This window comes from Balaenoptera borealis, assembly GCF_965194805.1.
Source record: "Balaenoptera borealis genome assembly, chromosome: 3".
Taxonomy (NCBI): domain Eukaryota; kingdom Metazoa; phylum Chordata; class Mammalia; order Artiodactyla; family Balaenopteridae; genus Balaenoptera; species Balaenoptera borealis.
Genome location: NC_138866.1, coordinates 128298478 through 128312302, shown reverse-complemented (window position 1 = coordinate 128312302; position 13825 = coordinate 128298478).

The window sequence follows — 13825 nt, the reverse complement described above, 5'->3', positions numbered from 1 at the left end:
TGCTGGGACACTGCAGAACACAAAAGGGAAGGCCGTGGGTCTCTGCAGAGGAGCCATGACCTGGAAGTACTCCAACTGCCTGGGGAATCCACAGTCCTCAGGCCACTCAGCAAGACCAACAATCAATCCACTCTTGCAACCATTGGGCCCATCTGTGGAAATCCTAATATCCAATGGCACATCTTAGTATGGGTGAATGCCTACCGTCCTGAGATATCCACAGCCTTGCTCGGCAACGTGCACCCGCCCCACTTTGTCCAGTTCTCCTTAGCACATCCAGTCATCAGACAACGCGAAGGTCTTCTTCTCTTTGCCGACAGCCAGCCTTACTCTGCAACTGCACCTGAGAAGTGGACAGAAATCAGGCAGGTTTCTGAATTGCACAAGGGTCCTCAGAGAACATGATTTTTGTGAACACTTAACTTGGGCGTGAGCCTGGAACCTGCTTCCCAAGTACCACTATCCCTTACCGAAAACTGATTGTGTGTCTCACAGCACGACTGAAGGAAGTTACGCACGTACATTGCTCGGTGTGTGAGACGCTGTATGTGTGTATTCACACGTGTGGGCGTGTGTGACTGTGACTGTGCACGAGGATGCGTTTGTGGATACCTGTGTGTGCCGCTAAACACGCGTCTTGGTCTCTGGGTATCCCTGTGGCCCTCTGCAGACGCCTCTAACAGTAAACGTCATAGTTTATACACAGCACCCTGGTTGGACCCCCAACTGAAAGGAGAAAGACCCCTGTCAGCTTCATGAGGCCACATGCGAACTTTGAACCCCAGGCTGTCAAAATAGGCCACAGACTCCCGCTCTCCCACAGCCACGCCTTCTGACCAAAGCACAAAGACTGGACGAGACCTCCCTCCCGGCCGTGGGTGTCACACCTATGTGGACCTGGAGATCCTGCCACCTACCACCACATCTGATGTGCCCTTGGGGTCACTCCCAGTGCTCCCGGAAGCAAGGTAACCTCCCATGGGCAGGCTGACACCGACCTGCAGTTGCCGACAGGCAAGATGCAGCCTGGCACTTCTCAAGGGGTTAACGGACTTCGGCCCAAGTGTCTCATCTCGCCACCTAGACCAAATCACTTCCCATGACCCCGTGGGAATGCCCTCAATGGGAAGTGTTGGGCTTCAGCAACCATGACACAGGTTGGAACCCCACAGCGGAAATTAGGCCACCTTCCCGGACACGTATAGGCAAGCTTCCAACTGGTAGGCTTTGCGGCCCTGACCACTGAGGAAACGCTCAAACGCTACACAGCCTCGTCCTAAGTGCCCTCCTCCTGCCTGCAGGGCGACTCGACTCTACTTGAAGCCACAGACATCATGTGAACACGGAGACACTGAACAGCAGGGAAGACACACCGCAAGCCTGTCTGCTTTGATGACGCCCACCCCACCCCATGCATCCTGGCAATTCTCCACTGCCACAGCGACACTACCGAGGCACTCACAGTGATCAAAGGCACTGTCCCCGACGACCACAGACAGACTTTCAACGGAAAACCTTTGCCACACGAGGGGACCTGGAAACTTGAAAGGGCACAGTGGCTGTCCACGACAGTGCGCCTGGCGTCGCAACAGTGCCCCCACCTCTGTCCCCCCAACGGACTGCTCCAGGTAAACCTCTGGCTGTTCGCAAGCCGAGTCATGCCCCCCCGGGAGAAGCACTTTCGCTTTACACATTCCCAAACAAGGTAACAAAGAGGCCAAAGGGGATGTTCGCATAACTAAACATCCTCCAAGGAGACCAGCAGAGACGCGTCACCATGTCAATCTTCTTTACGTCTCGCAAGACACCCTTTGGGTGTCTTTCCTCTGGCAATGGGATTCCAACTCTACACAGGTTACCTACCTCACCTCATCCACTTGAACTGCCAAAGCCTTCCCCTCCATAGGCAGCTGATGCCAGCCAATCACGAACATGACACATCCTTGGGAAGCCGAGGCCAGCACCTGCAACCCAATTATGATAGCCTATTCCACGACATCACAAAGGACATGTCCTCATCTTCCCTTCCCTTCCTGTACGGGCCATCAGTGATCCACGCAGGTTTAAATTCAGCACTCATTCCTCTCCCCACTCCACGATGACCCACTTGGCATCAACACTGTGCCGGGAGTTAAAGTAGAGAAGCAAACAAGGGCAGCAGCGAGGCCTAATCCATCAGCCCCTTTCCGCCGATGCCCAACCGAGCTCACCCCTGCCCATTGCTCCAGCCTCACTAGGCACTCAAGAAGCTCACCGTGAAAAACGCAAGAACAGGGAGGGCCACAGGCCTGGCCTGAGGTTCCAGGCACCAACCAGGGACGCTTGCTCTTCTTGGCTTCCAGAATCAACCCCCAAAATGGCATGCACGAAGCGTGATCCTGGCCAAAACTCACCTCCCAACTGCAAGCTAACTGGGCCTAGACCAGCACACACTCTGACTCTTAAGACCAGCAGGAGAGCCTGCCCCCTCGCATTCCCTCAACAGCCATTCAGCAGGGACCCGGGATTCACAGATAACACAGCTTATGTGCAGACACGGTCAACCCTCAGACAGGAGACCCTCCAATACTGGAGTCCTTGGTGGTGTTTGCATGCATGTCAGCGGAAGACGCTGGCCCTCATTCCTAACTGTCCTCTCCCCCTGAGAGAGGAAACGTGCTGAACCTCAGTTTCGATGACGAGACGGTAGAGTGTTCTCACTCATTTGGCTCAGATTTTCCAAGGAATGCATGCAAGGGTGTCATCATCAATCCAAGCACATGCTGGGACGCTGCAGAACACAACCGGGGTCTGCGCGGGACACTGTACAGGAGCCATGAGCCTGGGCTACCCCAAAAGCCTGGAGAATCCACAGCCCTCAGGCCACTCAGCAAGGGGAACAATCAATCCACTCTTGCAGCCATTGGGCCCGTCTGAGGAAAACCTAATATCTAACGGCACATCTTGGGGTGCTTGAATACCTACCATCCTGAGTTATCCACGACCACGCTCGGGGACATGGGCCCGCCTCACTTTTTCCAGTTCTTCTTAGCACCTCCAGTCATCAGAGCACACGAAGGTCTTCTTGTTTGTGCCGACGGCCAGCCTTTCCCAGCAACTGCACCTGAGAAGTGGACAGAAATCACCGAGGCTTCATAAGTGGACCGGTGTCCTCACAGGACATGATCCATAAAAACAGTTACCTGGCCTTGAGCTCTGAAACTGCTTCCCAAGGACCTCTAACCCTTACCGAGAATTGACTGCATGTCTGATAGTACGACTGCAGGAAGTTAGGCACATATGTTGGCCGGTGTCTGAGAGGCTGTATGTGTGTGTTCACGCGTGTGCGCATGTGTGACTGTGACTACGCATGCGGACGTGCTTGTGGGTTTCTCTGTGTGCCGCTGCATACGCGTCTTGGTCTCTGTGTGTCCCTATGGCCCTGTGAAGAGGAGTCCAACAATAAAAGAAATAGTTTATACACAGCACCCTGGTTAGACCCCTAACTGAAAGGAGAAAGAATCCTGTCAGCTTTAAGAGGCCGCAGACACACTTTGACCCCCAGGGGCTGTTGAAATAGTCCACGGACTCCCGCTCTCCTACAGCCACGCCTTCTGACCAAAACACAAAGCCTCGATGAGACCTGCCTCCGGGCCTTGGCTGTGACATCGACATGCACCTCGAGACTCTGTCAGCTACCAGTATATCTGATGGGCATTTGGGGTCACTCGCAGCACTTCCGGAAGCAAGGGAACTCCCATGGTCGGGCCGACACCGACCGGCAGCTGTCTACTGCCAAGATGCAGTCTGAAAACACTCAAGGGTCTAACGAACGTGGGCACATGTGCCACTTCTCGCCAACTAGGCCTAATCACTTTCCATTGACCCGTGGGAATGCCCACCACAGGAAGTGGTGGGCTTCAGCCACCATGACCCATGTCAGATCCCCACGGCGGAAACTAGTCCACATTCCCAGCCACGTCTCAGGCAGCTCCCATCTTGAATGTTCGCGGCCCTGACCCCTAAGGAAACGCTCAAACCCTTGAAAGCCTCGTCCTACATGCCCTCCTCCAGCCCACAGGGCGACACGACCCTACTGGAAACCACAAACATCTTCAGAACACGGGAACACTGAACACCAGGGAAGACAGACCGCAAGCCTGTCTCCTTTGTTGATGCTGATCCCACACCATGCATCCTGGAAATTCTCCACTGCCACAGTGACACTGCCGAGTAACTCACAGTGATCAAAGGCATGGTCCCCGAGGACCACAGACAAACTTTCAATGGAAGACCTCTGCCATGCGAGGGAACTTGGAAGCCTGAAAGGGAACAGTGGCTGGCCACGGCGGAACAGCAGGCATGGCAATGGTGCCCCCATCTCTGCCCCACCAATGGACTGCTCCAGATAAACCTCTGACTGTTCGAAAGGCCTGCGTGCTACACCGGCCGGTCACGTCATTCCCCCACGGGAGAAACACTTTCGCTTTACACATTGCCAAACAAGGGAACAAAGCGGCCAAAGGGGATGTTTGCATAACTCAACTACCTGCAAGGAGGCCGGCACAGACGCCTCACCATGTCGATCTTCTCTACTTCCCGCAAGACACCCTTTGGGTGTCATTCCTCGGGCAACGGGATCGCAACTCTACACAGCTTACCTACCTCAACTCACCCACTTGAACTGCCAAAGCCATCCTCTCCATAGGCAGCTTAGGCCAGCCCATCACGAACAAGACACATTCTTGGGAAGCCGAGGCCAGCGCCTGCAACCCAATGATGACAACCCATCCCACGACATCACACAGGACCTTTCCTCATGATACCTTACCTTTCTCTCCAGGCCAGCAGCCACCACCCAGGCTGAAATGCTTCACTCGATCCACACCCCACTCCACGAAGATCCACTTAGCGCCAACTGTGTGCCGGCAACTTCAGCAGAGGAGCTGACAGGGGCAGCACTGAGGCCTAAACCATCAGCCCCCTTCTGCCATCGCCCAACTCCAGCCCAGGCCCGCCCACTGCTCCAGCCACACGGGGCAGTCAAGAACCTCACTGCACGAAACACAACAACAGAGAGGGCCACAGGCCTGGCCTGAGGCTCCAGGCTCCAACCAGGGAAGCTTGCTCATTTTGGCTTCCATAATCAACCTCGGAAGCAGCATGCACAAAGTGTGATCCTGTCCAAAAATCACCTCTCCAAGATGCAAGCTTACTGGGTCTATACCAGAACACACTCCGACCCTGAAGACTAGCAGGAAAGCCTGCCCTCTTGCATTCCCTCAACGGCCTTTTAGCAGGGACCGGGGATTCATAGATGACCCAGCTTATGGGCAGACATGGTCGACCCTCAGACAGGAGCCCCTCCAATGCTGGAGCCCTTAGTGGGGTTTGCATGCCTGTCAGCAAGGGACGTTGGCCCTCACTCCTAACTGTCCCATACTCCCGAGACAGGAAACGTGCTGGACCTCAGTTTCGATGAGGAGACGGTAGAGCGTTCTCACTCATTTTGTTCAGATTTTCCAAGGAATGCATACAAGGGTGTCATCATCGATCCAAGCACATGCTGGGACGCTGCAGAACACAAAAGGGAAGGCCGTGGGTCTCTGCAGAGGAGCCATGACCTGGAAGTACTCCAACTGCCTGGGGAATCCACAGTCCTCAGGCCACTCAGCAAGACCAACAATCAATCCACTCTTGCAACCATTGGGCCCATCTGTGGAAATCCTAATATCCAATGGCACATCTTAGTATGGGTGAATGCCTACCGTCCTTAGATATCCACAGCCTTGCTCGGCAACGTGCACCCACCCCACTTTGTCCAGTTCTCCTTAGCACATCCAGTCATCAGACAACGCGAAGGTCTTCTTCTCTTTGCCGACAGCCAGCCTTACTCTGCAACTGCACCTGAGAAGTGGACAGAAATCAGGCAGGTTTCTGAATTGCACAAGGGTCCTCAGAGAACATGATTTTTGGGAACACTTAACCTGGGCGTGAGCCTGGAACCTGCTTCCCAAGTACCACTATCCCTTACCGAAAACTGATTGTGTGTCTCACAGCACGACTGAAGGAAGTTACGCACGTACATTGCTCGGTGTGTGAGACGCTATATGTGTGTATTCACACGTGTGGGCGTGTGTGACTGTGACTGTGCACGAGGATGCGTTTGTGGATACCTGTGTGTGCCGCTAAACACGCGTCTTGGTCTCTGGGTGTCCCTGTGGCCCTCTGCAGACGCCTCTAACAGTAATCGTCATAGTTTATACACAGCACCCTGGTTGGACCCCCAACTGAAAGGAGAAAGACCCCTGTCAGCTTCATGAGGCCACATGCGAACTTTGAACCCCAGGCTGTCAAAATAGGCCACAGACTCCCGCTCTCCCACAGCCACGCCTTCTGACCAAAGCACAAAGACTGGACGAGACCTCCCTCCCGGCCGTGGGTGTCACACCTATATGGACCTGGAGATCCTGCCACCTACCACCACATCTGATGTGCCCTTGGGGTCACTCCCAGTGCTCCCGGAAGCAAGGTAACCTCCCATGGGCAGGCTGACACCGACCTGCAGTTGCCGACAGGCAAGATGCAGCCTGGCACTTCTCAAGGGGTTAACAGACTTCGGCCCAAGTGCCTCATCTCGCCACCTAGACCAAATCACTTCCCATGACCCCGTGGGAATGCCCTCAATGGGAAGTGTTGGGCTTCAGCAACCATGACACAGGTTGGAACCCCACAGCGGAAATTAGGCCACCTTCCCGGACACGTATAGGCAAGCTTCCAACTGGTAGGCTTTGCGGCCCTGACCACTGAGGAAACGCTCAAACGCTACACAGCCTCGTCCTAAGTGCCCTCCTCCTGCCTGCAGGGCGACTCGACTCTACTTGAAGCCACAGACATCATGTGAACACGGAGACACTGAACAGCAGGGAAGACACACCGCAAGCCTGTCTGCTTTGATGACGCCCACCCCACCCCATGCATCCTGGCAATTCTCCACTGCCACAGCGACACTACCGAGGCACTCACAGTGATCAAAGGCACTGTCCCCGACGACCACAGACAGACTTTCAACGGAAAACCTTTGCCACACGAGGGGACCTGGAAACTTGAAAGGGCACAGTGGCTGTCCACGACAGTGCGCCTGGCGTCGCAACAGTGCCCCCACCTCTGTCCCCCCAACGGACTGCTCCAGGTAAACCTCTGGCTGTTCGCAAGCCGAGTCATGCCCCCCCCCGGGAGAAGCACTTTCGCTTTACACATTCCCAAACAAGGTAACAAAGAGGCCAAAGGGGATGTTCGCATAACTAAACATCCTCCAAGGAGGCCAGCAGAGACGCGTCACCATGTCAATCTTCTTTACGTCTCGCAAGACACCCTTTGGGTGTCTTTCCTCTGGCAATGGGATTCCAACTCTACACAGGTTACCTACCTCACCTCATCCACTTGAACTGCCAAAGCCTTCCCCTCCATAGGCAGCTGATGCCAGCCAATCACGAACATGACACATCCTTGGGAAGCCGAGGCCAGCACCTGCAACCCAATTATGATAGCCTATTCCACGACATCACAAAGGACATGTCCTCATCTTCCCTTCCCTTCCTGTACGGGCCATCAGTGATCCACGCAGGTTTAAATTCAGCACTCATTCCTCTCCCCACTCCACGATGACCCACTTGGCATCAACACTGTGCCGGGAGTTAAAGTAGAGAAGCAAACAAGGGCAGCAGCGAGGCCTAATCCATCAGCCCCTTTCCGCCGATGCCCAACCGAGCTCACCCCTGCCCATTGCTCCAGCCTCACTAGGCACTCAAGAAGCTCACCGTGAAAAACGCAAGAACAGGGAGGGCCACAGGCCTGGCCTGAGGTTCCAGGCACCAACCAGGGACGCTTGCTCTTCTTGGCTTCCAGAATCAACCCCCAAAATGGCATGCACGAAGCGTGATCCTGGCCAAAACTCACCTCCCAACTGCAAGCTAACTGGGCCTAGACCAGCACACACTCTGACTCTTAAGACCAGCAGGAGAGCCTGCCCCCTCGCATTCCCTCAACAGCCATTCAGCAGGGACCCGGGATTCACAGATAACACAGCTTATGTGCAGACACGGTCAACCCTCAGACAGGAGACCCTCCAATACTGGAGTCCTTGGTGGTGTTTGCATGCATGTCAGCGGAAGACGCTGGCCCTCATTCCTAACTGTCCTCTCCCCCTGAGAGAGGAAACGTGCTGAACCTCAGTTTCGATGACGAGACGGTAGAGTGTTCTCACTCATTTGGCTCAGATTTTCCAAGGAATGCATGCAAGGGTGTCATCATCAATCCAAGCACATGCTGGGACGCTGCAGAACACAACCGGGGTCTGCGCGGGACACTGTACAGGAGCCATGAGCCTGGGCTACCCCTAAAGCCTGGAGAATCCACAGCCCTCAGGCCACTCAGCAAGGGGAACAATCAATCCACTCTTGCAGCCATTGGGCCCGTCTGAGGAAAACCTAATATCTAACGGCACATCTTGGGGTGCTTGAATACCTACCATCCTGAGTTATCCACGACCACGCTTGGGGACATGGGCCCGCCTCACTTTTTCCAGTTCTTCTTAGCACCTCCAGTCATCAGAGCACACGAAGGTCTTCTTGTTTGTGCCGACGGCCAGCCTTTCCCAGCAACTGCACCTGAGAAGTGGACAGAAATCACCGAGGCTTCATAAGTGGACCGGTGTCCTCACAGGACATGATCCATAAAAACATTTACCTGGCCTTGAGCTCTGAAACTGCTTCCCAAGGACCTCTAACCCTTACCGAGAATTGACTGCATGTCTGATAGTACGACTGCAGGAAGTTAGGCACATATGTTGGCCGGTGTCTGAGAGGCTGTATGTGTGTGTTCACGCGTGTGCGCATGTGTGACTGTGACTACGCATGCGGACGTGCTTGTGGGTTTCTCTGTGTGCCGCTGCATACGCGTCTTGGTCTCTGTGTGTCCCTATGGCCCTGTGAAGAGGAGTCCAACAATAAAAGAAATAGTTTATACACAGCACCCTGGTTAGACCCCTAACTGAAAGGAGAAAGAATCCTGTCAGCTTTAAGAGGCCGCAGACACACTTTGACCCCCAGGGGCTGTTGAAATAGTCCACGGACTCCCGCTCTCCTACAGCCACGCCTTCTGACCAAAACACAAAGCCTCGATGAGACCTGCCTCCGGGCCTTGGCTGTGACATCGACATGCACCTCGAGACTCTGTCAGCTACCAGTATATCTGATGGGCATTTGGGGTCACTCGCAGCACTTCCGGAAGCAAGGGAACTCCCATGGTCGGGCCAACACCGACCGGCAGCTGTCTACTGCCAAGATGCAGTCTGAAAACACTCAAGGGGCTAACGAACGTGGGCCCACGTGCCACTTCTCGCCAACTAGGCCTAATCACTTTCCATTGACCCGTGGGAATGCCCACCACAGGAAGTGGTGGGCTTCAGCCACCATGACCCATGTCGGATCCCCATGGCGGAAACTAGTCCACATTCCCAGCCACGTCTCAGGCAGCTCCCATCTTGAATGTTCGCGGCCCTGACCCCTAAGGAAACGCTCAAACCCTTGAAAGCCTCGTCCTACATGCCCTCCTCCAGCCCACAGGGCGACACGACCCTACTGGAAACCACAAACATCTTCAGAACACGGGAACACTGAACACCAGGGAAGACAGACCGCAAGCCTGTCTCCTTCGTTGATGCTGATCCCACACCATGCATCCTGGAAATTCTCCACTGCCACAGTGACACTACCGAGTAACTCACAGTGATCAAAGGCATGGTCCCCGAGGACCACAGACAAACTTTCAATGGAAGACCTCTGCCATGCGAGGGAACTTGGAAGCCTGAAAGGGAACAGTGGCTGGCCACGGCGGAACAGCAGGCATGGCAATGGGGCCCCCATCTCTGCCCCACCAATGTACTGCTCCAGATAAACCTCTGACTGTTCGAAAGGCCTGCGTGCTACACCGGCCGGTCGCGTCATTCCCCCACGGGAGAAACACTTTCGCTTTACACATTGCCAAACAAGGGAACAAAGCGGCCAAAGGGGATGTTTGCATAACTCAACTGCCTGCAAGGAGGCCGGCACAGACGCCTCACCATGTCGATCTTCTCTACTTCCCGCAAGACACCCTTTGGGTGTCATTCCTCGGGCAACGGGATCGCAACTCTACACAGCTTACCTACCTCAACTCACCCACTTGAACTGCCAAAGCCATCCGCTCCATAGGCAGCTTAGGCCAGCCCATCACGAACAAGACACATTCTTGGGAAGCCAAGGCCAGCGCCTGCAACCCAATGATGACAACCCATCCCACGACATCACACAGGACCTTTCCTCATGATACCTTACCTTTCTCTCCAGGCCAGCAGCCACCACCCAGGCTGAAATGCTTCACTCGATCCACACCCCACTCCACGAAGATCCACTTAGCGCCAACAGTGTGCCGGCAACTTCAGCAGAGGAGCTGACAGGGGCAGCACTGAGCCCTAAACCATCAGCCCCCTTCCGCCATCGCCCAACTCCAGCCCACGCCCGCCCACTGCTCCAGCCACACGGGGCAGTCAAGAACCTCACTGCACGAAACACAACAACAGAGAGGGCCACAGGCCTGGCCTGAGGCTCCAGGCTCCAACCAGGGAAGCTTGCTCATTTTGGCTTCCATAATCAACCTCGGAAGCAGCATGCACAAAGTGTGATCCTGTCCAAAAATCACCTCTCCAAGATGCAAGCTTACTGGGTCTATACCAGAACACACTCCGACCCTGAAGACTAGCAGGAAAGCCTGCCCTCTTGCATTCCCTCAACGGCCTTTTAGCAGGGACCGGGGATTCATAGATGACCCAGCTTATGGGCAGACATGGTCGACCCTCAGACAGGAGCCCCTCCAATGCTGGAGCCCTTAGTGGGGTTTGCATGCCTGTCAGCAAGGGACGTTGGCCCTCACTCCTAATTGTCCCATACTCCCGAGACAGGAAACGTGCTGGACCTCAGTTTCGATGAGGAGACGGTAGAGCGTTCTCACTCATTTTGTTCAGATTTTCCAAGGAATGCATACAACGGTGTCATCATCGATCCAAGCACATGCTGGGACACTGCAGAACACAAAAGGGAAGGCCGTGGGTCTCTGCAGAGGAGCCATGACCTGGAAGTACTCCAACTGCCTGGGGAATCCACAGTCCTCAGGCCACTCAGCAAGACCAACAATCAATCCACTCTTGCAACCATTGGGCCCATCTGTGGAAATCCTAATATCCAATGGCACATCTTAGTATGGGTGAATGCCTACCGTCCTGAGATATCCACAGCCTTGCTCGGCAACGTGCACCCACCCCACTTTGTCCAGTTCTCCTTAGCACATCCAGTCATCAGACAACGCGAAGGTCTTCTTCTCTTTGCCGACAGCCAGCCTTACTCTGCAACTGCACCTGAGAAGTGGACAGAAATCAGGCAGGTTTCTGAATTGCACAAGGGTCCTCAGAGAACATGATTTTTGGGAACACTTAACCTGGGCGTGAGCCTGGAACCTGCTTCCCAAGTACCACTATCCCTTACCGAAAACTGATTGTGTGTCTCACAGCACGACTGAAGGAAGTTACGCACGTACATTGCTCGGTGTGTGAGACGCTATATGTGTGTATTCACACGTGTGGGCGTGTGTGACTGTGACTGTGCACGAGGATGCGTTTGTGGATACCTGTGTGTGCCGCTAAACACGCGTCTTGGTCTCTGGGTGTCCCTGTGGCCCTCTGCAGACGCCTCTAACAGTAATCGTCATAGTTTATACACAGCACCCTGGTTGGACCCCCAACTGAAAGGAGAAAGACCCCTGTCAGCTTCATGAGGCCACATGCGAACTTTGAACCCCAGGCTGTCAAAATAGGCCACAGACTCCCGCTCTCCCACAGCCACGCCTTCTGACCAAAGCACAAAGACTGGACGAGACCTCCCTCCCGGCCGTGGGTGTCACACCTATATGGACCTGGAGATCCTGCCACCTACCACCACATCTGATGTGCCCTTGGGGTCACTCCCAGTGCTCCCGGAAGCAAGGTAACCTCCCATGGGCAGGCTGACACCGACCTGCAGTTGCCGACAGGCAAGATGCAGCCTGGCACTTCTCAAGGGGTTAACGGACTTCGGCCCAAGTGCCTCATCTCGCCACCTAGACCAAATCACTTCCCATGACCCCGTGGGAATGCCCTCAATGGGAAGTGTTGGGCTTCAGCAACCATGACACAGGTTGGAACCCCACAGCGGAAATTAGGCCACCTTCCCGGACACGTATAGGCAAGCTTCCAACTGGTAGGCTTTGCGGCCCTGACCACTGAGGAAACGCTCAAACGCTACACAGCCTCGTCCTAAGTGCCCTCCTCCTGCCTGCAGGGCGACTCGACTCTACTTGAAGCCACAGACATCATGTGAACACGGAGACACTGAACAGCAGGGAAGACACACCGCAAGCCTGTCTGCTTTGATGACGCCCACCCCACCCCATGCATCCTGGCAATTCTCCACTGCCACAGCGACACTACCGAGGCACTCACAGTGATCAAAGGCACTGTCCCCGACGACCACAGACAGACTTTCAACGGAAAACCTTTGCCACACGAGGGGACCTGGAAACTTGAAAGGGCACAGTGGCTGTCCACGACAGTGCGCCTGGCGTCGCAACAGTGCCCCCACCTCTGTCCCCCCAACGGACTGCTCCAGGTAAACCTCTGGCTGTTCGCAAGCCGAGTCATGCCCCCCCCCGGGAGAAGCACTTTCGCTTTACACATTCCCAAACAAGGTAACAAAGAGGCCAAAGGGGATGTTCGCATAACTAAACATCCTCCAAGGAGGCCAGCAGAGACGCGTCACCATGTCAATCTTCTTTACGTCTCGCAAGACACCCTTTGGGTGTCTTTCCTCTGGCAATGGGATTCCAACTCTACACAGGTTACCTACCTCACCTCATCCACTTGAACTGCCAAAGCCTTCCCCTCCATAGGCAGCTGATGCCAGCCAATCACGAACATGACACATCCTTGGGAAGCCGAGGCCAGCACCTGCAACCCAATTATGATAGCCTATTCCACGCCATCACAAAGGACATGTCCTCATCTTCCCTTCCCTTCCTGTACGGGCCATCAGTGATCCACGCAGGTTTAAATTCAGCACTCATTCCTCTCCCCACTCCACGATGACCCACTTGGCATCAACACTGTGCCGGGAGTTAAAGTAGAGAAGCAAACAAGGGCAGCAGCGAGGCCTAATCCATCAGCCCCTTTCCGCCGATGCCCAACCGAGCTCACCCCTGCCCATTGCTCCAGCCTCACTAGGCACTCAAGAAGCTCACCGTGAAAAACGCAAGAACAGGGAGGGCCACAGGCCTGGCCTGAGGTTCCAGGCACCAACCAGGGACGCTTGCTCTTCTTGGCTTCCAGAATCAACCCCCAAAATGGCATGCACGAAGCGTGATCCTGGCCAAAACTCACCTCCCAACTGCAAGCTAACTGGGCCTAGACCAGCACACACTCTGACTCTTAAGACCAGCAGGAGAGCCTGCCCCCTCGCATTCCCTCAACAGCCATTCAGCAGGGACCCGGGATTCACAGATAACACAGCTTATGTGCAGACACGGTCAACCCTCAGACAGGAGACCCTCCAATACTGGAGTCCTTGGTGGTGTTTGCATGCATGTCAGCGGAAGACGCTGGCCCTCATTCCTAACTGTCCTCTCCCCCTGAGAGAGGAAACGTGCTGAACCTCAGTTTCGATGACGAGACGGTAGAGTGTTCTCACTCATTTGGCTCAGATTTTCCAAGGAATGCATGCAA